This window comes from Eubalaena glacialis, chromosome 12 (assembly GCF_028564815.1).
Source record: "Eubalaena glacialis isolate mEubGla1 chromosome 12, mEubGla1.1.hap2.+ XY, whole genome shotgun sequence".
Lineage (NCBI taxonomy): Eukaryota > Metazoa > Chordata > Mammalia > Artiodactyla > Balaenidae > Eubalaena > Eubalaena glacialis.
Window position 1 is genome coordinate 8,275,854 of NC_083727.1, and position 26,374 is coordinate 8,302,227.

Sequence of the window (26,374 nt, forward strand, 5' to 3'; positions counted from 1 at the left end):
CTGCAATCAGCAATTGGAGATGGCAGTGCTATTAGCCTAGGCCAATGAGTGACTGTAGTGAGTGGTGCCCCCTGCTGGCCGTTAGACATGGAACGTGGACAAGAAATGAACCTTTGTTTAAGCCCCTAAGGTTGCTGGGTCTTTTGTGTCGGCAGCATAACATAGAGCCTATCCTGACTGATGCAGGTTACTCCCCATCCCTCGTAATGCAGTATGTCTATACTTTGAAACTGAATGCTGGGAGGCCAAAGAACTAACTTATTTACTTCTGCTGTAGATCGAATTCTTCTTGTCAGGCATTCACATTTTCTTTGGAGGTCCTGGGATTACTGATGGATAATGAGATTAAATACCATGGACTGATAGGATTCTGTATAAACCTTCCTTTCCTCTAAAAGAAGGCCCTGGAGGAATCATTGTTCCAAGAGACTCCCTCTTCTATTTCTGATAATTAAGGCCAGGGATCTTAGTTAAAGGAAAGCGTGGTGCAAGGAAAGTTTGTGAGATCACTACTTTATAAATTTCCCCAAAGCTTATCATCAGCCCAGATCACAGGTGAAGGATCCACAAATATTTGGATAGGTGGTTAGAAAACACAGACTAGTCTAATGAGCTGTGATGTTTCTCCGGACTTGGACACATTTTTGGCTCTGGTTGTCATGGCGCCCCTCCAGGACTTAACTCTCAGTTGATCAGCTTTCCCTGGATACCAGATGCTTCAGCTGCGGTCCAGGGCCTCCGGGGTACAGACCCTGGTGCTTCCTGTGGAGTCACAGCTGCCCTTTCATTTGGAGAGAGTAGGACTTGCTGGTGAATTGGTAGCTGAATTGCTTAATTTCCGTTTTGGAAAGTCTGGGTAAATCTCTTCTTTGGGTTAAGTTATAGCTCCCCTGAGTCTCGATTAATGCCTCTGGCTTTCTGACGTGTTTTGTGGTTGAGTCCTGTCCTAGGAGCTACTGGGTTAGTACTGAGGCTGTTATACCCATCATTGCTATAAAAATGCTGCAGTCTACGAAGGTGTCACAGGAAAATGTTGCTATGGTGAGCGCTCCAAATGCTGGGAAACTCTCTACTCCATCATCACTTCTGACAGCGTGGTCCCCTCCAATGCCGTTTGGATATGCTCATTCCCATTGAATGACCACAGCCATGGTCAAGATCTCCGTCTCATCAAGCCCGGACTACTTGTACAAGCTTCCTGGCCAGTCGTTTTGCTGCCACTGGGCTCTTTCCTCTTTCTTCTCCAGGGGCTCATATAGACTGTGCTAGACAGAGCCCTTTTGTCTGTAAGGAACACCTGCCTTTAGAAGGTGGCATGTCCAAAACCTAGGGACAGGAAAATGGCTGCGTCTCAGGATTTACTGGAACCCAGGGACTTAGAAGCCACCAAGAATCTCTCTTCCTCCTTTCTGCTCATCATGCATCATTCTTCTCTGCTCAGCAAGCCAGAGTATCAGCATCCACATTGTAAGAACGATGGCCACCCAGCGTCAACGATTCACATCTAACAGCTGCCGCGCCAGGGGTGGGTCATAGAAAACATTGTTGCCCATGGAAACCATGTGGATGGAGGTGGATGGTGGGAAAAGGTTCCCAGAAGAACGGGGCTGCTTGTCTGACAAACAAGAGGTGCCCGTTACCCCCAAGCAACAGGAAGAATCTTCCTTGAGTGCCTTCCACACCTGCCACACGTGAGTCACCAGCCCCCAGACAACCTGCCTGTTTCCATCTCTGAGTTTTGTGGATATTGTTGGTTCACCATCTTGAAATACCCTGCTCTTTGGGAAGCTGTCTTCCTTTTCTCCTACAAAACTCACCTTCCGCACAAATATTTTCAACCAACTCTACTGTACCTAGAAATCCTTCCCACTCTTGCTTGTTGTAGAGTTGGCTGGGAAAATTAATATGTGTATACAAATATAAATGTCAGCTGTGGCCTCACGTCTCCTGCAGATCTTTGTACAAAGGATTGGAACCTCCAGTTCTCCTGGCTTTGGAAGCTCACAGCCCTCCCGAGCTTGTTACGAATCTCCAAGGGGGTTCAGGTGCCTCTCACACAATCTCTACAGAGTTGATTCTGGCTTAAAAACCACCCCCTGTGTGTTCTAACAAAGCAGACCAAACCAAACCTATCCATAAGCACTTGCACAAAGTGTACGTGGGCCCAACAGACTTTGCCAACGCTGTGTGTGCAGAGACGGAAGGGGGGGGGCTGCCTCTCAGCAGCACACAAAACTCAGAAGGCAGAGAATTCTCTGCCATTAACCAGCCTCTGCTGCTCTACCATCGACCCTGGCCCATCAAGCATCCTGTTGGAGCTTGTCTACTGCTCTTCCCTCTTGCCCGCTTCACTCATCTCTTACCCCTTCTCGGAAGCAAAACCGATCGATTGCCCCCTTTTCAGGTCATCTTGCTGTTCTCCGTGTGAAACCGAAGTTGCGGCCAAAAACTAGATCCGAGCCCACATCAGGGGTGCCTGGCTGCCCAGTGTCCAGCTCATGGGAGCTGCTTTCTGCTCAGGTACTAATTCCTGGTCCAATAGGCTGTGACTGGGGAGCAGAGCTGGTCTTCTGTGTAACACAGAGCACGGGGCACTGCCGCTTATGCAGGAGAGGGTGGGTTGGGACCATGCTCCCAGAACGGGGCTGCTTCCCAGAGAGGGGTATGGACACCTCCACAGTGGGTGGGTGACTCTGGGCAGCGGGTAGATGTAAGGAAATAGCACGTGGATGGGCGTGAGTATTAATTTTTGTTTCCTTACTTACAGACAGCCATGAGGGATATTCCTGAGCAAGATACGGGGTTTCACCATGCACTGGAGCTAAGCATACATTTTTGAGGAGGGTCTGTGGTGAGTCTGCCGGGAGAAGCCCCAGGCTGAGCCAGATGCGCCAGGGTGGGGGGGGCCCGGGCTGGGAGGCTCGGAGAGCTCTCTGTGGACCCCGTACACAGAAGGAGTGGAGGAGGGGTGGAGCCAGCTCAACAGAAGAGCTTCCGGTGCAAGCTCAGGAGGATATGGAAAGGAAAGAAGGGGATTAGAATTGAGGAGACAGAGAGCTCTGATGGACGCCGGCAGCCCGGCTCAGAGAGGCTAAGCCGAGAAGGACGGCGCCAGAAGAAAGGCTTGTTCGAGATGCCCTGGGGCAGAGCCCAGGTGACAGTCTCTAAAGTGGCAACTGGAATGATGGCCAAAGCCAAGGTTCTCCCTGAAGTTCAAAGGGCGGGAACCAGGGGCTTCCCTGGTGGCGCAGTGGTTGAGAATCTGCCTGCCAATGCAGGGGACACGGGTTCGAGCCCTGGTCTGGGAAGATCCCACATGCCGCGGAGCAACTGGGCCCGTGAGCCACAACTACTGAGCCTGCGCGTCTGGAGCCTGTGCTCCGCAACAAGAGAGGCCGCGATAGTGAGAGGCCCGCACACCGCGATGAAGAGTGGCCCCCGCTCGCCGCAACTAGAGAAAGCCCTCGCACAGAAACGAAGACCCAACACAGCCAAAAATAAATTAATTAATTAATTAAAAAAAAAAAAATGTGGGAACCAGACGGAGCCCAGCTGGGAAAAGACCCCGCTCTTCAAGGGACCTCGAAGACTGAGAGAAGGTGCAGGACTGGAGGGCAGAGGAGGGAAAGAACAGGGGACCCAGGGGAAAAGCGAGAGGAGGACCCTCAGAGGAGCGAGCCCCAGACCTGGCCGCCGGGAAAGCTCCCCGGGGGGCAGGGATCGCGCGGGGTTTGTTTTGTGCTCGGTTCAGTGCCTGGCACGTAGTAGGTGTTCAAGGTACATCTGCTGATCCAAGCGTGAGTGTGCTCTAAGAAGACACATCACACAATTGATGCCGTTGCCAAATGCATTTGGGGCAAGCTCCAATAATGCGCTTCTCTTCAGGAAATATTCAGGTCACACTAGCAAGTTTAAAGCTCCGAGGAATCCTGAAGGAAAGAAACCCGTCTAACTTGCCTTAAGCCAATTGTTGCCAAACTTATATGGGCAGAGCCTTCCCCCAGCCCAGCTCCCATGACACCTGTTAACACTTGGAGAAGCCCAGGTTCCTCGGAAGGGACAGAGAGAGACCCAGGAAGGAGCTGGCAGCTGTGCCAAGACCTGAGCTGTGGGTGCTGGGAGGAGGAGAGGTGGGCGTGCAGGATGCAGTGGACAGAGAGGGTAAGTGTGGAGCCAGAGGGGACCAGGGGACGTCCTGCCTCCCCTTGGGCGGGTTTGCCAAGAGAAGTGGGGACAGAGCCTGCCACTGGGGAAACAGTGGGGGAAGGATGATTTCACAGGGTCACACGTTCAGCTCACTCAAGGGTGGGCAGGGTCCATGCAGCAGCCCTCGCTCTGACAGCTCACAGCCCTTTGTCAGACGTGGAGGTTCTCTTCAGAGATTTATCACATGGCTCCCCTGAAGCCAAGGAACATTTTCTGTCCATTTTTTATATAATTTCTTTCTTTCTTCTTTCCTCCCTCCCTCCCTCTCCCTCCCTCCATCCCTTCCTTTTCCTTAGGGAGGGGGGACTTGTGTCTCTTTTCCCAGGAATGTGGAGACCATGAGAGAAACCTCCTTCCTCCTGATCGTCTGACCCTGGATGTACCCTCATTCATTCATTCAGTATTTGGAGTGCCATTGAGTGGCGTGGGGGAATATAGCCCTCAAGTCTTAGGTGAGTAGCTTCAACCTAGCAATAATTAAATAATAATAAAGAAGAACAAGACAATCTAATTAAATTCGAAAGTAGAAAGTCTACACCAGTGATTTTTTATACTTGATCGTTTAGAATCACTAGGGAAATTAAAAAAAAAAAAAAAAATCCATACTCCTGAGTTCCATGCCTGAATCAGAATCTCTGACTTTTAACTTTTAAAATTCTAACAGCTTCCCAGAAAATACTTATAGCGCTTGCCCGACTTGGCACGGTGAATTGGTGTTTGCAAAATGCTGTAGATGACAGACCAGCTCTTTGAAGTCAAGGATGGAGCAACATGTGACCAGCTGGGTTATCACACTTGTCCCGTTTGCTAATGAGGAAGGTGCCAGAGAGGGATGTGGCCCTGGGGACCAGCCAGTCATCTGCTGCACAGAGACGTGTTCACGTGTCCTAAAACTCTAGACCCACACACTGCGTTTCTGCTCTTAATGCCATGAAAGGGTGCAGGTGACCTGTTACACTTCTATCTGGTGCCAGGGGCTCCCATGAAGCTTCAGGCTCCAGACTTACCTGTTAAATTTCCATCTGTTTCCTCTTTTACCCAAATTCACTGTGTGGGGCAATGATATTAAAGACTTTCCTGAAAGCTGTGACAGATCATTGAAAATTATTGGGAAAATAACTCAATAATAATAACAATAATTCTACTTCAAACCCTATGTTCCCTAAGCATGCTTTTTACCCTCAGAGTGTTTTCAAAGCCTCTGTGATTGCTTTGGGGCTGGCTTTTATTGTGAGCATCTTCATAACTGATATTTCATCTGAGACCCCATTCACTTTTTCATAAGTTTAGTCATACATAGAGATCCTACAGCCATAGCAACTCACTCCAAATAACTCATTTAGGGTAATTACACAGAGAGAGTCTGTATCAGGTATTTTAATAGTATCACTATATTAGTTAATAATATCACACTGTACTGCATTTGAACAGTTCAGTGGGATCCCTGAGCTATTCCTTCTCAAACCATGTGGTACACATTTTGGAAACTTTATTAAAATACTACATATCCTCCTCCTTCCACACACCTTTTTGTCTTTATTTATTGCTTTAGTTCACTCCTGGATTCTCTTCTCTAGCTGCGGGTAAGGAGAACCATGGATAAATTCATCCTTTGCTTTAAAGTGACAGAACTAGAGATGTCTGATTTCTCTCTGTTTGGAAAAACTGAGTAGCCACGGAAAATCCTTAGGACAGTGTTTACACAAGGGAGATTCCTCCTGTTCATCCTTCCTTCCCTTCTTCCTTCTTTCTTTCCCCCTTCCCTCCCTTCTTTCCTTCCACACTTACTAAATATCCATACTGTGTCAGACAGTGTTCTAGATTCTGAGTCAGACACAAAGGTAAACAAAATACAGTCTGTAAAATTATCTGAAGATGCCACAGCAAGCCTTGGGGGATGCCTTCCTGGCTCATAGTTTCTTCTTCTGCAGACTTCTCTGTTCAAGGTACAAAACTCCTGGGTCAGAGGCGTAGGATTTTATTACTCACAGCAACAGATGATCAGAATTTTTTTTGCACTAGCTTTGAGCTACAGTTCCCACAGGGCAACCTGAACAGGGCCGGATGACACCCATGACTGCAGTGGCTTGCATTATAGGAGAGGATTTCTGAGTTTAGAGAACCCAAAACTTTTACAATGGGCAGCACGCCTGCCCTTTTCTCCAAAAGAAGATCTTATCTCTGCCTTCTGAGGCTGTCCGATATACACGAAGGGTCTCCCCAAAGCTCTTCCTCTCACCCTTCTTTAAGTCCAAAGAAAAATAAAGCAGCTGACAAATCTGAAGTGAGGTGTAAGTGGATTTTCCGCCTCTGGGTTAAGGACCCAGATAGTGTCCCTGCTCTGCTAGCTGCCCTTCTCTGCTCTACCTTCTCCTTCCTACCCTCCACCTAGTTCCATGCTCTGCTTAAACCAGGAATACAAACCTTAGCCCTAAGTCCTGGGCACCAGTTTTAGATCCATTTATCAAGAGCCGGGGTTGGCCAACTACAGTCCACCAGCCAAATCTAGCTTGCGGTCTGTTTTTGTACATCTCTGGAGCTAGGAATGACTTTAAATTTTAAAAAGGTTGTGAAAAAGAGAGAGGGAAGAAAACAAGGAGGAATATCAGACAGGGGCAGCCCACAAAGCCTAAAATATTTACTATCTCGACCTTTATAGGAAACGTTTGCCAACTCCTATTCTAGAAATTGAGTCACATGATAGGAGAAAGGCGACCTACAGAAAAATAGCAGCTGCACCATCCCCAGGATGGATGGGATGCTGGAGGCCTGGGATGACCTGCTGCTTTTTCATTCTTTGAGGAGCCCTGCTCCCCTCCCTGGTAGAAAGTGGACTGTGTGACCCTCTGACCCTCCTCCTGTCTTAGAAGATGCAGATTTCTTAGGTTATAAAATTATACTCTGTGTGAAATAAATCAGAAAAGTGAAGAAGAGAATGTGAATTATTGTTCCTATTATGATATGTGATTTAAACAAGTGAGGAGCCTTGCCTCATCTTCCTCTCCTGGTCAGGTGCAGCTACAGCATCAATTAGGATTTAGATGATATTCTCAGGTCCAGGGAATGAGTTGCAGAGCGCCAGGAAAATAATACTAAAGTGTCTGTGCATGCACGGAGCTAGCTGGACAGCTGCTCCAGTGGATTTCCTTTGTGTCGTCAACCATCTGAGCTCTGTAAAAATCCTCTCTTTTCAAAATCATCTTGGAGTCCCTGAGCCCTCAGATTCCTGCAGTATCTTATTTTTTTAACCTCTCCATTGACATAAAGATCTAAGATGTTTGCTCATACCTCCCATACATTGAAACATGCTCTCAAAAATATGGAAAATTGAAAAATATGCTTGAGAATATTGATGCTTATTTTATAATGACTGTGGGATACTTTCTTCCTCCAGGCCCTTTCTGAGGTTCACTCCAGCCTTTAACCTTGGCCTTGGAATGTGGCAGGCAGTGGAGTGATGTAGACCACAGGAGACTTGACTTAAAGTCAGATTTTGACTAAATCAAGAGTGTTATTAAAAGAAGTGGATATTTGAATGATGGTGGTTTGCCACCTTGAAGCAAAATAGTAGTTTTAAATCCGAATATTCTATCATCTTAGAAATAGATGTTAATAAAATGTGACATCTGAATGACATTTCAGAGGATTGGGATTATACTGAATATTTTTCTAATATTTATCTAATTCTCACCGGCTGACTACAGAGTATAGAATGACAACTGGTATGCTCTAAGGGCTAGGTATGTGTTAACTTAATTCCCACATGCCATGAGGAAGATGCTACTGTGGTCCTCATTTGACAGGAGAGGAAACTGAGGCACAGAGAGCAAATGGCTTAGCTCACATGCAAAGCCTGATGATTTGTTTCCAGAGCTCGTAGCCTTTCTTGACCAACACCTCAAGTTCTCAGAGTTCCTAGTTATGTGCTGGAAGAGTGATTCCCATCAATGGTCATAAATTAGAATCACCTGGGAAATGTTAAGAAAAATAATGTGGACTGGCTCTCGCTCAGACTTTCCTATTGGGGTTGCTGCTACATTTAGGGGCACCTCCTAACATGTGATGTGGATGGAGAATCACTCCTCTAAGGGGTTGTCTTAAGGTTCAAGTACATGCAATTGACACTTGGGTTCTTATTTCATTGGTCAGGGTAGGAACCCTGGTGTTGGTAATATTTAAAAGCTCTCACATTATTCTCATGTGTGCCTATGGTTGAATATTAGAAACTCACTGCTCTTTGTTGGGCAACATTGAAGAGACACAGTTAATGGCACATTCCATCTAAACATCCTTAAGGACCATTTAATTAGGCAACTCTTAACCTAAAGGAGTTTTCATGGTTCACACCAGTGTTTAAATCTGACTCAAACCAAAGACCTCTTTTAAAAGCAAATATTCTGTTTTACCAAATTTATACATAATGTCACTCACCCACAGAAGTTAATTTTAAAAAATCAATATAATGCCCTGGGTGTTCAATAAAGGGTAAATAAAAAGAAAACAGTTGATAATAAAATATTACAGCTTTAATGTTCAATGTGTGAGTGCTCAGGCACAGCTACATAAAGGGAGGTAGTCGGGCTGTCACCCACACCACCTTGAATGTGGCCGCTAGGGACACACACTGCCTCGGGAGTGTCACGGCGACTGCCATTCTTGAGCTGTGTTGCTGTGGGTGTTGTGATTTTTTGAAATCATGAACAGCTCTTGGTAAAATTTTGAAGACACAACGTACATTTTTCTCTTTGACTTACATGATGGTTGCATTCTTGGAAAAGTCAGTATCTACCAAAACTGTGCAAAAATACTTTCTAGTTGGAGGTAAAAGTGGAGTTGGGTTCCAGGATCAGAAAGCTATAAACAAGTTTCTCACCTACATAACTGTCTAGTGGGACATTGAAAAGTTGTACAAAATTGTCTTCTGTGTTCCTGGCCTCCATCCACTCAGTGCAGGAACACCCAACCTTCACAGTTATCAAAAAAAAGGCCCTACACATTTCCCAAACGTTCCCTAGGGGGCGGTAGCCCTCCACTGAGAACTGCTGGTTAGACTTGATGACTTAGAAATGACTTTTTTCCAGACTAAATCCACACGGGTAAGCGTGTTATTGGCAAGCAAATGTCTACCGTCCTATATGTATAAAGAAGCACGTGTGCTATGGAGGAGCCAAGCTAAGGGAAGCCAGCCTGTGTCTGGACTCATATAAGGCTGTCTCCGCACAAAGACACAGAGAGAGGAGACTTGAGGGGTTGCTCTGCCGCTTTGGCAGTCTGTGATATTGGTGACTCAGTTATAAGGACACACGCTGATATTTGACCTGAGTCTGCTAGAATCCAATAACTTAGAAGTGGATCTGCCAGAAAATACAGAAGATGAATTTTTGGAAGCTCCATTGGAAACTGTGATCTGCTAAGGTAAGCGAGCTATGCTTTCCAATATCTCCATCAAGACAGACTTCCCTGGAGCCTGTGTACATGGGGACATTCTTAGACTTTCACGTGGAACCAAACCTTCCCACTTCCTTTCATTCTCTGGCTAAATGAGAAGATCGATGCTTCTGGGGGTTAAATGCTTCCCAACTACTAGGAAATTGTGATGGTGACTTGGTAGTTCATGAATCATGAAGGATTACCGTGGGGACTCACAAAGACCCAGAGATGCACACCAAATACAGACACTAAAAGCACATCAGTGGTGTTGAGAGAGGTACCTTATTTTCCATTTGGAACAGTCTCTGTTTTAAAGCTATAAATGTCTCCTGCTCTTCCCAAATCATTTTCTTCCAGGCAGCCTTCATATTATAACACATATGTGCATCGTCTATCTTCTTTAAATGCCATTTGCTATGGGGGAGAGTTGATTCTTTTTTGGGGGGGCTCTTTCTTTTTTCTTTTTTTATTGATTGATTGATTGCTATGTTGGGCCTTCGTTTCTGCGCGAGGGCCCCCTCCAGTTGCGGCAAGCGGGGGCCACTCTTCATCGCGGTGTGCGGGCCTCTCACTATCGCGGCCTCTCTTGTTGGGAGCACAGGCTCCAGACGCGCAGGCTCAGTAGCTGTGGCTCACGGGCCTAGTTGCTCCGCGGCATGTGGGATCTTCCCAGACCAGGACTCGAACCCAGGTCCCCTGCATTAGCAGGCAGATTCTCAACCACTGCGCCACCAGGGAAGCCCATCTTTTTTCTTTTTAAATTAATTTATTTATTTTTAATTTTTTGGCTGTGTTGGGTCTTCGTTGCTGCACGCAGGCTTTCTCTAGTTGCGGCGAGCGGGGGCTACTCTTTGCTGCGGTGCGCGGGCTTATTGCGGTGGCTTCTCTTTGTGGCAGAGCATGGGCTCTAGGCACGGGGGCTTCAGTAGTTGTGGCTCGCGGGCTCTAGAGCGCAGGCTCAGTAGTTGTGGCGCACAGGCTTAGTTGCTCTGCGCCATGTGGGATCTTCCCGGACCAGGGCTCGAACCCATGTCCCCTGCATTGGCAGGTGGATTCTTAACCACTGCGCCACCAGGAAAGTCCCGAGAGTTGATTCTTAACTCCTGTTACTCTCACACATTCTGGTGAGGGGTTGGTGGCATGGCTCCTATCTGGGGAAAGGAGTCACAGGTAGTTACTTGCTGGTTCTCTTGGTGAAGCTCCTGGCAGAGCCAAGCCTGCCACTCTGGACTCAGAAGTTGTGAGTGTACCTTAGGCTGCTTCATTTGGCTCCAAAGGGAGGATTCTTGGGAAGTTTTGAACTGGGTGACAGCAGCATTTTAGACTGTTATTAATTCATTATTCAGAGCCAAAATCAGAGAAAATACATTATCGTGATGTCCACCATGTCAGAACTACCAATATTTAAAAATCTTTCATGAATATATTTGGGAAATATAATTGCTGGTATAAAATATTCTGGTTTAACCACCCACCATTAAAGGAAAAACTTGAACTGAAAATCCTGATTTTGGAAGAGAGAATATAAATTTTAAAAGATAGTGGTCTGCTTTGTTGGAAAACACACCAGCTTCAGGATCCAGTAGGCCTGTGTTAATACCTTGACTCCCTTTATTTACCAGCTGAGGGGCCTAATAAGTTACTTAATGCTCTGAGTCTCAGGTTCTTTTTTTTAAAAATAAATTTATTTATTTATTTATTTTTGGCTGCATTGGGTCTTCGTTGCGGTGTGTGGGCTTCTCATTGCGGTGGCTTCTCTTCTTGTGGAGCACGGGCTCAGTAGTTGTGGCTCGCGGGCTTAGTTGCTCCTCGGCATGTGGGATCTTCCCAGACCAGAGCTCAAGCCAGTGTCCCCTGCACTGACAGGTGGATTCTTAACCACTGCGCCACCAGGGAGGTCCAAGTCTGAGGTTCTTTACCTGAAAAATATGATTCAAAGTATCTATTTTGCAAAGTGATGTTTTGCACAAGGCTAAATGTGAGAGAGAGACAGACAGACAGAATAGTCAAAGACCAAACTGTTAATCCTATCACCAGCCAGGAATAACAATTGGGAAATGAATTTATTACACTCTGTTTATGGTTAACCAAACTAAATGCTTATTTAGCTAGGATATTGTGTCTTGATGATGGTACTCCCCAAAAGAGAAAGTATTAATGATGTAGATATAATCTGTTACCACAAATTTTGCATTGTACACTGGGGAGTTAAGTTTGGTTGTCACCCATTCAGGTTTTAACACTTTTGACTGTGTCAAAAATCAATGGTTCTCAGTAATTTGGGGAGAAACACTCCTTTGAGAATCTAATGAGAGCTCACCAAAAAAAACCCAAGTGTCTTCATACATCCACAAAAGTTTGCATACGATTTTAGGAGCCTCACAGACCACAGAATTCCATACAAGGATCTCTCCGGGGGTCTGTGAACCTTGTATTTGAAATCCCAGAACACATGCTTATTAAGAGAGAGCTTTTATTTGGGGGGTTCTCAATTTTGATAACCGTTGCCAGAATTTTATTTTATTTTAAGCTAACATATACAACAAATTGCTTGTTAAAAGAGAACAGAGGTCATGGAAAAAATAAATCTGCTCCCAAATTGTGTATAATCTGTGTTTGTTCTCTGCAAACGCTTGGTGAGGAAAGAGGGAAATATTTGAGAGAGGTGTTTATGACACTGGGCGTTTGTAATGAGCTGTGGTTTGAACACCCCTGAAGCAGCTCACTTTGCCTCATTGCTTAGAATGATTTCTTCCAGGGTCCGGCCTCTTGCAAAGGAGAAAGGGGAGGGGGTGGGGATGGGTTTGAACTACTGAACAGGTGGATTGGGGACTTGGCTTCCTGGAGGCTTCCTTGTTGTCAGGTGGTTGCTCTTGGGAGGGTAGGAAAGGAGAAGGTGTGTAATTGACTTGCAGCTCAGAGAGATTTTTCCTTCCGTTGGAGGTTCATCTGAAGCTTACTCCCTGGAAGGTTGATGCTTAGTGATCATTTACGCCTTTTGCCAATTGCTTTAACCAGATCTGGACCTGCTATTGGCCTCACTGAGGGAGAGTTTTGTTTGGGCTGAGCTGGAGAGCTTCAAGGCCAGTTCTGAAAGTCTGGGCACTTAGGGGAAATGAAACCTGCAAGTGATCTTGGATAAGGTCACTTCACCTCTCAGTTTTCTCAATGTAAAAATAACTGAAGCAAGACTTAATCATCTCCGTGGTTTACCCATTTGGTGATTTCATTCAATTCAACAAATATTTATTGAGAGCTATTTGCCAGGAATGTTCTAGGCACTTGGAGTAGATCAGCAAACAAAACAAACAAAATTCACTGTCCCCCTGGAGGGCATGGTGTGAGGGTCTGGGAGCGGGTATTGGGAGTTGTCATTGTTCATGGGGCAGTGGGTCATTGAGAAGGAGAGATGGGGCAAAGCTTTCCAGGCAAAGAGAACAGCCAGGGCAAAGGCCCTGAGGCTGGCATGACTGTTGCAGGTGGGGAGGGATAGTAGAGTGTGAGGTCAGGGACATAATGGGAGGTGGACACAACTTCATACATGCCCAGATTGGCAAATGGAACTTGGGCTGGGTTTTGAGCCCCGTCTACCCCCTAGGCCATGAACGACCCCCTCAGCGTGGAACAGCCTGCAAAATATGCAGAGTAGGGGGTGCCCCGAGGAGCCGCAGATCAATTCATCAAAAAAGGAAAGATGAAAGTCACCTTCCTCTAGGTCATGATGGCTTTTGGTTCAACACAATTGCAGTGACTCGGTGTCCACTAGTAAAACTTCTGAGGCCCCAGGACTTTGCTCTTCTTCCATGAAATCCCCTACAAGGGGCTCCTGGGTGTCTCACATGTGCTCGAAAATAACCTCATCAGTCCTTCTGGCTCACCACGGCGTCCTTTTGCTTTGCCATTTCCAAGTTTGTCAGTGTCGCTGAGAACTTGGCATTGACCACGGGGCATTCTGGCTTGGTCGCTCAGGGATCTTGGCCCAGGGTCAGCTGTCTGTCCCAGGGCTGCCCTAGGCCCTCCTGACGGTTACTGATCCTCTTCCAGACCCTCAGCTGGGACCCTTGCTGCAGAGGCCTCCCGCGTGGAGGGTACAGAGAGTGATCATTGGAGTCAGGAAAAGAAAAATCTCTACATTGAATCAATTTCACTATTAACTTTGAACTTTACAACGAATTGGCTGTATAACTTGGGCTACTTACCCAAACTTTCTGCGTGTGTAAAATGGGAATCATAATAGCATCTTGTCCTCAGGGTACTTTTGTAAGGGGTAACTGCCACAGTACATGTAAAGCACTTAGCACACTCTCTGGCACAAGATATGTGCTCAGTAAATTTATTTTTTAAATCTGAATTTTCTGGAACAGTACTGATTTAAATTTTTTCCCATGGTATCTTCAGAAAGGTGTTAAGTATAAGTTGGTACAATGTTTCCATTAAAAAAGTTGGTGATGTATATGAAGAGATATAAAATAATTTTATCCCGTTATACAGTATTTCTTTTTTTAAAAATTTAGTTAATTAATTAATTTTGGGCTGCGTTGGGTCTTCATTGCTGCACGTGGGCTTTCTCTAGTTGCGGTGAGCAGGGGCTACTCTTTGTTGAGGTGCACGGGCTTCTCATTACGGTGGCTTCTCTTGTTGTGGAGCACGGGCTCTAGGCACTCGGGCTTCAGTAGTTGTGTCTCGTGGGCTCTAGAGCGCAGGCTCAGTAGTTGAGGTGCACGGGCTTAGTTGCTCTGCGGCATGTGGGATCTTCCCGGACCAGGGCTTGAACCCATGTCCCCTGCATTGGCAGGTGGCTTCTTAACCACTGCACCACCAGGGAAGTCCCCTGTTATACAGTACTTTTGCTTCTTGGCCATGCTGTGGAAATTTTCAGAAGTGTGAACAAAGATATATGTTCAAAAATGTTTATCACAGTATATTTAACAATGGCAAAAAATTGATGGCAATGTAAATGTTCAGTGATATATGTAGTGCATAAAAATAATTATGGTATATGCAAAGATAGAATATTATGCAGCCATTAAAAGTAAGGCTTACACAGAATCTTCAATGACATGAGAAAATCCTTGTGCCATAGCTTTAACTGGAAAATTCAGGAAGCAAAATTATATACAGTATACTACTCAACTTGATAAAAAAATTATTTTCTGTTATAGGCAAAGACTGAAGAGGAATATGGATTAAAATGTAACATTTCTGGATGTAAATGTAAATATTTCTGGAGGGTGAAATTACAGATGTTTTTAGTTTCTTCTTTGACTTTTCTGTAGTTTCTAAAGTAAACATGAGTTACTTTTTTAAGCAGGAAGAAAAAGCAGTGCATTTTATTTTTAATTTTATTTTTAAATAATGTGGTAAGTACACGCATACTTATCAGACCATTTGTCTGGAATTTTATTTGGAAAATATGGTTACAGTAAATATAGGTCAACTACTTTCCAAGATTTCTTAATTGGAAACTTAAAAAAAAAAAAAAACTTCTAAATAAATTATTTCCTGGACTAGATCTGGATGTGAAGGGAAAATAAAATTTTAAAGGAGATGGAATAATGCCTTCAACAACCCCATGTACAAATAACTCTCCCTTTTGGCCTTCGCGACAGTGTTAGGGTGGGGTTTCTTCTGTTTCTTTTGAGAAACAGCTCCAAGGCCTAGAAGACCATCTGGGCCAAGGGACAAACTTAGCTTTAGAGAAAAATAGCTATCCTCGACTTTATCGCTGTAATGTCAGTGTGACAACGGGAAATGCGAAAGGAAATTGTTTTATCTGGGAGTGGCAGCCCTTGGCAGGTGTTACTACAACAGGCAACCATATTTCCAATAGTGTCCTTTATTTTTAGAGAGTCCTGAATAGAAGAGCTTGCAGTATATAAAAGCGGCATGATAAAATGGTATGGTACAGGACTTCTCAAATCTGAACACACGTAGAAATCACCTGGGGCCCTGGTTACAAAGCAGCTTTCCCTTCAGTGGGTGTGGGCAGGGCCCCAGATCCTGCATTTCTGTCCAGCTCCCAGGTGATGTGAGTCCTGCTGGGTGAGGACCACACCTTGTCCTATATGAAGGTATAGGACACCGCAAAGGCTTTGTATGTTTCCTAGGAAGAGAGGAGGTGGGAGCTGGGATGCTGGCTTATCACTTCATGAAGATCTTCCCAGAGTGCTATAGGCCATGGTGCTATTCCAGTGGCTCTTAACTTTCCTGTACCGCAGAATCACCCAGTATATTTAAAAAAAACAGAGTGAGATGCCTGGGTTCCACCTTACAGAGATTTTGATTCAGTTGGTCCTGGGCGTCCCTTTTTCAAAAGCTCTCCAGGTGGTTTTGATGGACACTGAGAGTTGAGAACCCTTACCTGGCCCCTTCCTGACCTGCATTGACTGGTCAGCTTGGCTCAGGGGTGTTTCTGCTCCTCCTGGCGGCCCTGGTGCCCCTCCCCTTTCCTCAAGAGACCCCTTTGCTTGAAGCATATTCTCAGCCTTATGCATCTTGATTCTAGAAGAATTTTCAGAATGAGACAGAGGGTCCTGACCCAGCTCTCCCACCCCACTGCTAAGTGGGCATTTCCTGTGGTTGCCTCCTGATGGACCCCAAAAGCAGCCAGTTGGAAAACGTTAGTAGATTAATTTGGAATCTGGCATTTTTGTGACCCCCAGTCAACACGCAGGAAGCTAGTGGAGAATTTGGACAACATTTCTGGCTCTGGATCTCACCAGAAACTCCCGAAGATTCCAAAACTGGATTTTCTTTTAGAGGTAGAAGTTGATAAACGCTAAAAACTTAACTCCCTTCCCTCTTTATTAGTAAAATGAAAAGATCTGGGAAAGAAGAATTAATGATGCACACAAGAAAATGGTTTACATTCCAAAGGAATGCCTTCTCTGACCTCCAGTGAAATAGCTTTAAGAAAACTCAACAACACCCCCAGTTGGCAACTACCTTTGTTGGCACAGAAGGTCAGAAAGGAGAAATACTCAGTTCCCTCATTCACAAAAAAAGTTGAGTTGTGGAAAAATGAGAACTGCAAAACTGTAGGAGGTGTTTATTTTGGGGTCAGGGCCAATCAGAATAAGGTTGCTTGAAATGAGTTCTTATGTATTTGTTTATCTAGCTCCCTACCTGTGTATATTGTGGTGAAAACACATAACATTAAATTTACCACCTTAGCCATTTTGAGTGTATAGTTAGGTAATGTGTATTCACATTGTTGTACAATAGATCTCTAGAACTTTCTCCTCTTGCAAAACTGAAACTCCATAGCCATTCAGCACGAATTCCCTCTCCTCCAGCTCCTGGCGATGACCATTCTACTTTCTGTTTCTATGATTTTGACTCCTTTACATATTTCATATGAGTGGAATCAGGCAGTATTTTTTTGGTGACTGGCTTACTTCAAAATGAGTTTATTTTTTAATGAACACTTTCAGAAACAGTCTCTAGACCAGCACAAATTGGTCAATGAATAACTGAAAAGCTCTCAGGAGGGTGTCTCGAGCCGCATGCTGGCTGTGTAAGAGGGAAGGGCGTGGTTGACACAGGGTGAGCTTGGTCAATGGACCCGCGTGGTGCAGGCGCTGCCGTGAGAGGACCAGGCACGCGGGGTCCTGAGCGGCAGGCAGAGGCCACGGCTCCTGCAGGCGTTTGTAAAAAGAAGAAACCAGATGGGAATGCGGCAAAATGCTTCTTTCAAAGAAAAACAAATGAACAAATGGAAATCAGACCCTGGGATTATTTTAATAATCGCACCCAGGGGGTCCTGCCTAACGCAGGGTGATTCCTGTTCGTTTGCCATCTCAGCCACTTGAAGGTCACTTCCAGGCTCTCTGGAAGGGCACAGCCTCTCCGCAGTGAAATCTCACTGTGACTTGTGAAGTCACAACAGAGCATCGTATACAACTTCACAATAAGTTATGAAGTTGGTAAAGAATGGCACAATTTGTCCTCTTTGATTTGAACTTGAAGGTGCCATTTTTAAGCTCCCCAGACTGGGCTCCTGGAGGTGGAGTCCGGGTCTGCCATGCGGCCAGTGGACAGGCCATGGGACAGCGATGCTGGTGGAGCACAGGCTTGGCATTAGAGCCACGCCGCTATTTTAGGTGAGGATGCAAGTCAACAAACAGCAGATCTGGAAGGAAAAATGGCCTCTCTGCTCCTTGTCCTCTTTGGCCAAGTGCAGAGATTCCAGAAGGTGAGTTCTTGGTATGAACACCAGGAAAATATTTCCTGACTAAGCTCACCAACCGTGACTTGACCAGAGTGATGGCCTAGATGTCAGGGAGTTTGGTCTTTCAGAGGTTGGTGTCTGGAGCCACTGAGATTTGGTAGGCAAAGAGACATTGCACAAAGGAAGGGAATAGGAAACAACTTACAGGGCGCTAGAAACCAGAGATGGGAAATTGGGAAGGACAAGTGGATGTGCATTGTAGGGAGATCGAGGGACTTCCATCCAAACTATGGTTATTTTCCCAAAGGTCATGAGGGCACCCACATGGAGTTTAGCTTTGAACACTGTTAAGGGTCACCAACCCATAATAAAGTCAGCCCTCTATGCTGCTTTGCCCTCTGGCTTTAACATTGGGAAGGAAAGAAGTCAAAGGGGAAGAACAAATTGAAGTCGCTGGATTAGACCCACAACCATATAGCAACACGGGGCTTGTCTGGATGCTGATTCCAATATCTTAACTGTAAGAAGACATCTCTGAGTCAATTGGGGAAATTTGAATGTAAAGTGGATACTACCTGGCAATGAGGAATCTTTGTTGATTTTGTTAGGTGTGACTGTTTCAGCAATCATGTAAAAATCATGCTACCAGTTAGAGACGCCTTCTGAAGTATCTACAGCAAAATGGCATGGTATGCGAGAGATGCTTTAAAACAGTCCAGAAAAAAGTGTGTGTGTGTGTGTGTGTGTGTGTGAGAGAGAGAGAGAGGTGGAAAAAGCAAACAAAGATCAGCAAAATATTGGGATAATTGTTAAAACTGAATAGTGGGGAAAGGAGGGCTCATTGTCATACTTTCTCTTTTCTTGTCTGTGTTTGAAATTTTCCACAATAAAAATGTTTTTCCCCCTTGAAAAAGTCTGTATTGATTTAATTACACAACAGCATCAACACATTAACTCCAGGACCCTGTAGACCGCACATCACACCTGGGGACTCGGAGCCACACATTCCATTGACCTGACTCAACGGAATGCACAGCACGCTGTAAACAGATCTGCAGTTTACAGTTCTGAGAGAAGCGTCCATGGACACAAGTCTGTGCGGTCAGCCTGGGAGGTTTGAGGCCTCTTCTCTCTGCTGGAGATCTGTTTATTCTTTTGCAATTAATGCAATTTTAAAGATTAATGTATGATACAGTTTGCCCAGAGGTCTATATTTTACAGGCAGCGTAAACATTCACCATTGGTGGCCCAGGGTGCTTGCCTATCCTGGGTCAATCAAGTGAGATTCGTGGATTGGCTCAGAGGCAGCAAATGGAGGAAGTAGGCAGGTCCATCAGGGGCCTGGGCAAGACTTCCTGCGAAGAGTATCTCCTCTTGTTCCCAAAGACCCCTAGCAGGGGGCAGTCTTCCGGCGGGTGCAACCTAGCTGTTTTCAACCATTTTTCAGGCTTTTCCCTCATCTCCACCTCCTCCTGAGCCAGGTGAAAAATCCACTTGGTTCCTTTCTGACCCTTAGAATTTACTCTTTAAGGCTGCTTAACATCTTCCATCTGTCTTTTTCCTTTCCCTGCTCTGGAAACTGTGGTCCATTTTGCTCCCTTTAGAGTTTTATCTGAATTGCTGGCATTTCTCTGGTTGCAGGGCCCAGACCAGCCAGGCCCAGCTGATACTGACACTAGTGGCTTACATTCTGGCATCTTTTAATTTATTTTTATGAACAACTGATCCAGGAGTACTTTGAAAACATGTAAGTTTCTAGTATACAGTATTAATATCAAAACCTGCTAGATTCGATATTAATAAACCTCCAGTTTATATTTTGTCTTTGTTTGCAGGCTAAGGAGTTATCACTGGACAAATCATAGACTTCTAGTTAGTAGGAACCTTAGGGAATATTTATTCCAGTACTCTGGTGAGTACTGAAATCTATACATGCATCACATAGATCAAGTAATTAAGTCGTGACCAATTTCATGATTTGAGCATCTTTTAGGGCTGGAAAGGTGATGCTTATATAAGGGCACGTCCAGTGGGCACAAACGAATTCTGACTTACAATAAGGTGGCAGGTGTAGGGATCAAGCTGCCTGGATTTAGCATAGATCACAGGATAAAGAGAAGGGCTCAGTATTTTTTCCATTATTTTTGTATTCTAATGTTTCTTCATGATCAATCACTGTACGCACATAATCATTCAGTTCTTTCTTATAATATTTATTTCATTATTTCATTATATAGACAATAGCCTATGTTTGCATATTAAAAAAAAGAATGGCTCTGTCACTGCTGGTTGAACAAATTAGAAACTGTTACAGAATTCTTGGCAATAGAAATACAATATGCTTAAAAGCTGGTGGAAACAGGTTTTTAAACATATGTTTTATAAACATTATTAAATCACTTATCTGATAGGTTAATCCAGTAAAATAAACTACATTTTTCTTACGTACGTCTTTGAATACCAAAAGGGCAAAACTGTAAACAAGAACTAAATATTAAACATTTTCTTTTTTTTGTTTTTTGCTATTGGTTAAGATACCATTCAGCTGTTTTGAAACAGATGTTTGTCTGAAAACATAAGTCAAAACTGGCCGTTTAAAGCTTTTTTTCATACTTATTCTTATATTAATTTTCTTCATATTTTCTGGCTTTAACTGACTTGTTTCTCATGCACTCTTTGTTAATAGGTTTATGTAACTAAACCAGCTAAAACTGAAGCCAGCTAAGTATTTTCCCTGAAGATTCACATATGAACAAAGAAGCAAATTTTCTAATTGGAGTTGGAATTGTCTGTAGATTAATAAATTGATATACACGTGTATCTGTCTGGGTGTGAGTTTAACCTTTGAGTCAAGTTTAAAGGAGGTGAAATGGATCCCTAACACTGTCTTTCTTACCACCAGATGACAGTGAATATTCAGGACATCAAGTAAATTCCTGCCTACGTGTTGGTTAACTGACAAGATCGCCCTCAGTAAGGTAACACTTTTGTCAGTTCAGGTGCACAGTCTGTAGGACAATGGCTCCTAGTCATTTCTTTCATCATATCCTTCAGATCACATTACCTTGGTGGTAACTCTCTTATCTGCATGTACCGGTTTCCGTGCCTCTGCTTGAGCACAACAATGTTGGGGTTCTTTGTGCAGGAGGAAAACAAGGAAGGGGCGCAGACGAACAAATACGTACCGTAAATCTAAACAGTGTGGATTTGAACCCGTCTCCATGTCAGGCAGGATATTTAAACTCTCAGAGTCTCAGTTTCCACATCTGTAAAATGGAGAGAATGACATCTATCTCCGAAGCCACTGTGAGGATTAGCAGCAGGGTGTCCATGGAGTGTTGTGTGTAACAGCACACAACATGGTAGCTGTAATGATCGCTGTGATTATTCCACGAATGTTACTTGCTCAGGTGCTCAATGTTGGTGACAAAAAGAGGAATAAGACAGAATCACTGTACTTCAGAAGTTTCTAATCAATTGGAGAAGACAGATTAATGCAGTGTGGTAAGTGATCTAATTAAGGATACACCCCCCTCTCCACAAGGAATGTGAGAGTTGGGACTTTTGTGGTCATAGGATAATGACCAAAGACAAGAGGCCAGAGACTATGTTTGGTGCCAGCATCTCAGGGGAGATAAGACCTAAGCTAGGATCGCCCTGCCAGTACCATCACGGTGAACACACGGGGAAGGCTCAAAATGAGGCAGGGTGTAAGACTGTAAGGTGAGAGCGCCATGGCCATCCTGGAGGGGAGGAGCTTTTGAGGTCGGATTCCTGAGAGGAGTGAGCCTTTCCAAGGTCTTAGTCCCAAAAGGCTCCATAAGGGAGGCAGGGATTGGGCTGAGTTTTGAAGTGTGGATTTCATTTCAAGAGTCAGTGGAACAGGGAAGAGCCAAATCTGTTGGATCTGTTTCTTTTACTTTAACCTTTGCTTCCCGTTGCTTTTGTTCACTAAAAGGATACTGTCTGTACATAATGGCCTGTCTTGGGGAACCCCGCCTGAATGGTAAACCAAAGTTTAACCTTTGTTCAGGGAAACATCCTGACCCTGTTCCACCTGTGGATGGCTGCAAGGAAGAAGAAATGAACGCATCCCCTCCCCGAGGCTGGCCATTCCAGGGGATATTCGCAAAACTTATGGCCTTTTTACTTCACTTCCTCACCTCCTCCTCCTCTCTGTTCTGTAAAAGAAACCGGCATTCAGACCCGGATAAGATGGTTTTTGGGAGACATTAGTCTTCCATCTTCTCAGTCTGCTGGTTTTCCGAATAAAGTCGTGTTCCTTGTCTCAACACCTTGTCTCCCGATTTACTGGCCTGTTGTGCAGCGAGCATAGCGAGCTTGGGCTTGGTAACATCAGGAAAGGGAAACTGGACCTTTTGCAGGTGAGATTGGGGGAAGGGGCAAATTTGCAAGGACAGGATAAGAACAAATCGGTTGATCAGAAAGGTCGGTTGGCACAGGAATTTTAAGCACACGGATGTCTTGGCTCGGGTGTTTGTTTGGCTTTTATTCCATGGGTGAAGGACACATGCAGGAGACACTGGGTGTGGGGTCCTGGTTACAAAGCTCTGTGGCCAGGTAGTAATGACACGTACGCGGTTAATGCTAGAGACAGAACTGTGACAGAAGGCATGAAAAGGAAGGGACAGAGCAGGAGATATACTGAAAAAATAGTCAAAAGGGCTGGGTGTCCGACTAGATATGGAGGTTCAGGGAGGCTAGGAGGTAAAGGGGACTCCCTTTGTCACTGAGCAATTACTGAGAAGGGCCATGCCTTCAACAGAAAATAGTGACATTGTGGGTGGGGGAGGGAGCTGGATTTGGTGATCAGATAATGATGAACTCAGTTTTAATGTTAATTTTAAAGTAATGTCAGGTCCTCCAGTGAGCTATGGCCAGAGAGTCATTAGAGATGCAGCAATGGAGATTAGGAAAGGAGGCTAGGCTTGATATTCAGATCCTTGCAGGAGAGAAGGTGCTGTCTAGGGTCATCTCACCTATGCATTCATCTATGCATGCCTGTATGTCTGTACTCATTTACTCATTCATTCATTTATTTGTTCTTCATCCACTCATGAATTTATTTGCTTTTCATTTATCCATCCATTAATTTGTTCATTCATTCATTCATCATATCTTTATTGGAATCCCTGCTCAGTGGTAGGTGTCACAGTGCTATTGAGAAAAGGGACAAGACACACTCCTGTCCCGAAGAAGCTCACTGCTGAAAGTTCCAATCTTTGCTTGTAGACATCTTGACTTTTACCAACTCCTCCCCTAATTGCTGCCTCAGTTTCTTTTTCTGTATGTATCAGGTGCCAATGTGAGATGTAGAATCAAAACGTTTCAGATTTGCTGAAGTAATGACCCATGAATGGGAATATGGAGTTATATTTTCTAAACATTCTAGGACATGTGTTCCTTTTAAATTTAAGACAGATAGAAAGGACATTTGCCAGCACAGAAAAAGCCAATTTTCCAGACAGTGATCATATTTGAGTTGGATTTCCAAGTAAGTGGAGCCCAAAGGTATTGCCTTCCTGGAAGTTATATGCTGAGGACACACTGTCTTTGGGGCTGAATCCAAAGCAGCCCCCCTTCAGGCAGGTGCGAGCCTGGTCTTCCGCAGGCTTTGGGGGTCTGGGGCTTGGGAGCTGAGTCCCACAGGGTGGATTCGTCGGGGAAAGACTTTTTGGGTTCAGAATCCTATCTTGCTCTCTTTGCTTGTTTTTGCATATGGATCTTCTCTTTGTGCATCTGGTCAGTAGTTTATTCCCAAGAACATGAAGTCATTGTTGGCCAGAGAACTTCAGCCCTTGGAATCTGGTCTTTAACTCCTGCGTGAGTGTCAGTTGTCTGGATTCCTTGTGTCCTCGGCGCCCCCGGGGTTCGCCTCCAAGCAGGCAGGGGTCGGAGACAGAACCTTGGGTAGATCAGGGGACACGGGAAAGGACACTTCCAGGGTTTTCGGCTCTGGTGTCATGACTCATAAATATGATCTTCATTTGCTTCATGTGCTGCCAGGGGCGCCTGCAGTGGTGTTTTTTTTCCTGCCTCTTTCAAGCCCTAATTCTCCCCACTCCCCACGACCAGTCAGACTCTGCCCCCCGGGAAGGGGCTGCATGCTTGCTTTCCACTGAGTGGTCAGAACAATCTCTCCAAGAGCTTTTGGAAGACCCCCAGGCCCTCTGTGGCACTTGCCAGGGGCAGAGCTTTCAGACTCCAGGGGACACAAATCCCCTTGTATTCTAGGTGAATTTTGCCCCCTTGGAGAGCAAATGCTCAGAATGTGAGGTGACTAGCGCCCCTGCTGTCGTGGGATCTGGTGGTGGGAAGGTCTCCGCACGGCGCGGGGCTGCCTGATGCACTCCTTAAATGCAGCCTTACTTCTGTATGTACAGGAGGGAGCGCCTGGCGGTGGGGCCTGGCCCATCAGCTCATTGGAGCTGACTGACTTAGAGGCTGGGACTGGGGCTTTCACCCCATTTGTTCCAACCCCTCACACCACAGCACTCAGCACACACAAGACACATGCCCTTGTCTGCTGCTGCTGGAGGTTCAGAGGTCTGTGGGTTCTCTGTGAGGCCTGGGATGAGAGAGGCAGTTAGGATATGCTCTGACTGTCTAGTGCTGTGTAACAAGCACCCCGCATGACCTGGTCTCATAAACAAGAAGCTTATTATTGTGCTTATGGATACTAAGGGACAGAAATTTAAATATGGCAGACGAAGGCTGGCTTGTCTCTGCCCCGTGGTGTCTGAGCCCCGACTTGGGGAGACTAGAATATCTGAGGGGGGTCCCGAGCAACTAGAGCTGGCTTCTTCCCTCACATGTCTGGTGCCGAGGCTGAGGTGACATGAAACTTGTCACGGGGGGGCTCCTCCACCAGAGCGCCTACATGTGGCCTCTTCACATGGCTTGAGCTTCCTTCCGGCATGGTGGCCCCAGGGTTGTCAGACTTCTGACCTGGAGGCTCAGAACCCCAAGAGTGAGTGTTCTGGTAAACAAGTCTTTTCCTACTTGCTCTGGAGGCCCCGAGAGTCATTTCCGCCACCTACAGGTCAGAGCAGTCACAGAGCCCTCCAGAGGCAAGGGGAGAAAGACCTCACCTTTGGAGGAAGGAATGTCAAAGCATTTGAGGCCATGCTATAAGGCTGCCACAGATCCCAGCTACATGAAGAATCTCCCTCAGTATCAGAAACAGGGAGGTGATGGGTGGGAAAAGATGAGAAAGTCCTTTGGCCATAGAAAGCAGTGATAATTTTAAAAAGTTGTTAGCTAAAGGGGCCCCAACCCTGAGTTCCAAGAGCTCCCTTTCCACTTCCTCTTCCGGGTGGGAGTAGCAGCAAGGGCTCCTGGGGTGTCGTCAGCAGTGCCACCCCTGGGGGCTGCTCAGGATCTGGGCACAGGGGCTTACATTGTCCTTTGTGTACAAGGCTCGGACCTCCATTCACATCAGCCTAAGAATTGTGAAGAATTTTCACTCAAAACTTCCTACAAGAAGTTCTTTCTGGTCCCCCAAGGTCAATATTTCATCAGAGTCCTCTCTGATTTGGGAACATGACCCTCACAGGGCCTCTCCAGGGCAGCGTGGACTCAGTGGCGGACTGCAGTCAGCAAGGTTTAGCTGGGAAGCCCCTCCCTCTTCCCGAGGCTTGAAGTTGGCCGGAGAAGGGCATTCAGGGGGAATGTCCTCAAAGTTCCACACCCGGCCTGGAGGAAGCTTGTATTTGTTTGATCTTTTATCTGAAGCTCCGTGGGAAGTTTCAGTTTCCAGCTGGGGATCGTGGTGAGTGTCTGTGAAATGCATCATCAGTGAACTTCACCCCACGAGCATTACTTTAAATGCCTTAGAGATAAACGTTATCATCTGTGCATCAGCATGACTGCCAAGGAGCTAGAGAAGAAAATATTGAGGCTATTTTGGGCAGCATTTTTTAAATGCAAATCATTTTTAGTTCCCTCAGATTTACCAGCTCCCCTTGGCTGTGGGGTCAGATACGGATGCCACTGGAAAAGCATTTTACCGTTAGAAGGTTGAGTCCAGGAATGTCCTCAATGGGAGCAATATGACTTAGGAAGGAATCTTCACTTATGACTCACACTTGCAACTTGACTCTCCCAGGAGAGGCAGCCGATTTTGGTGCTGGAAAATATCTGATGAGGACAATTCTCAGTTCTTCCTCAAGCTGCTTTCCGAGCTAAGGAGCCCTCATCAGCCTCTAGAACCTTAAGTAAGAGGTCTGCTAGGCGCAAGGCTTGAAGCTTCATGAAGAAATACCTTCCTATGTTATCCTTAAAGGAGTTCATTTGTATTTGGAGGGTAACTCAAGATTTAAAAGGGGGACATGAAATCTAGAGGGTAGGTAAAGCAAAGGGAGGTCGGGGAGGAAGGGAAGTGGACCAGGCAGAAGACACGCCACGGGGGATGAATGGCACGTGCACAAGAAAGCATCTCAGCTCAGTCAGACCCAAGACAATGCCAACTCATTGTTTAATTCCATTGTGAATAAAATACTCAATTCTGATCCAGTCAGGTGAAAGAAATAATTGGGCAGTTATCTC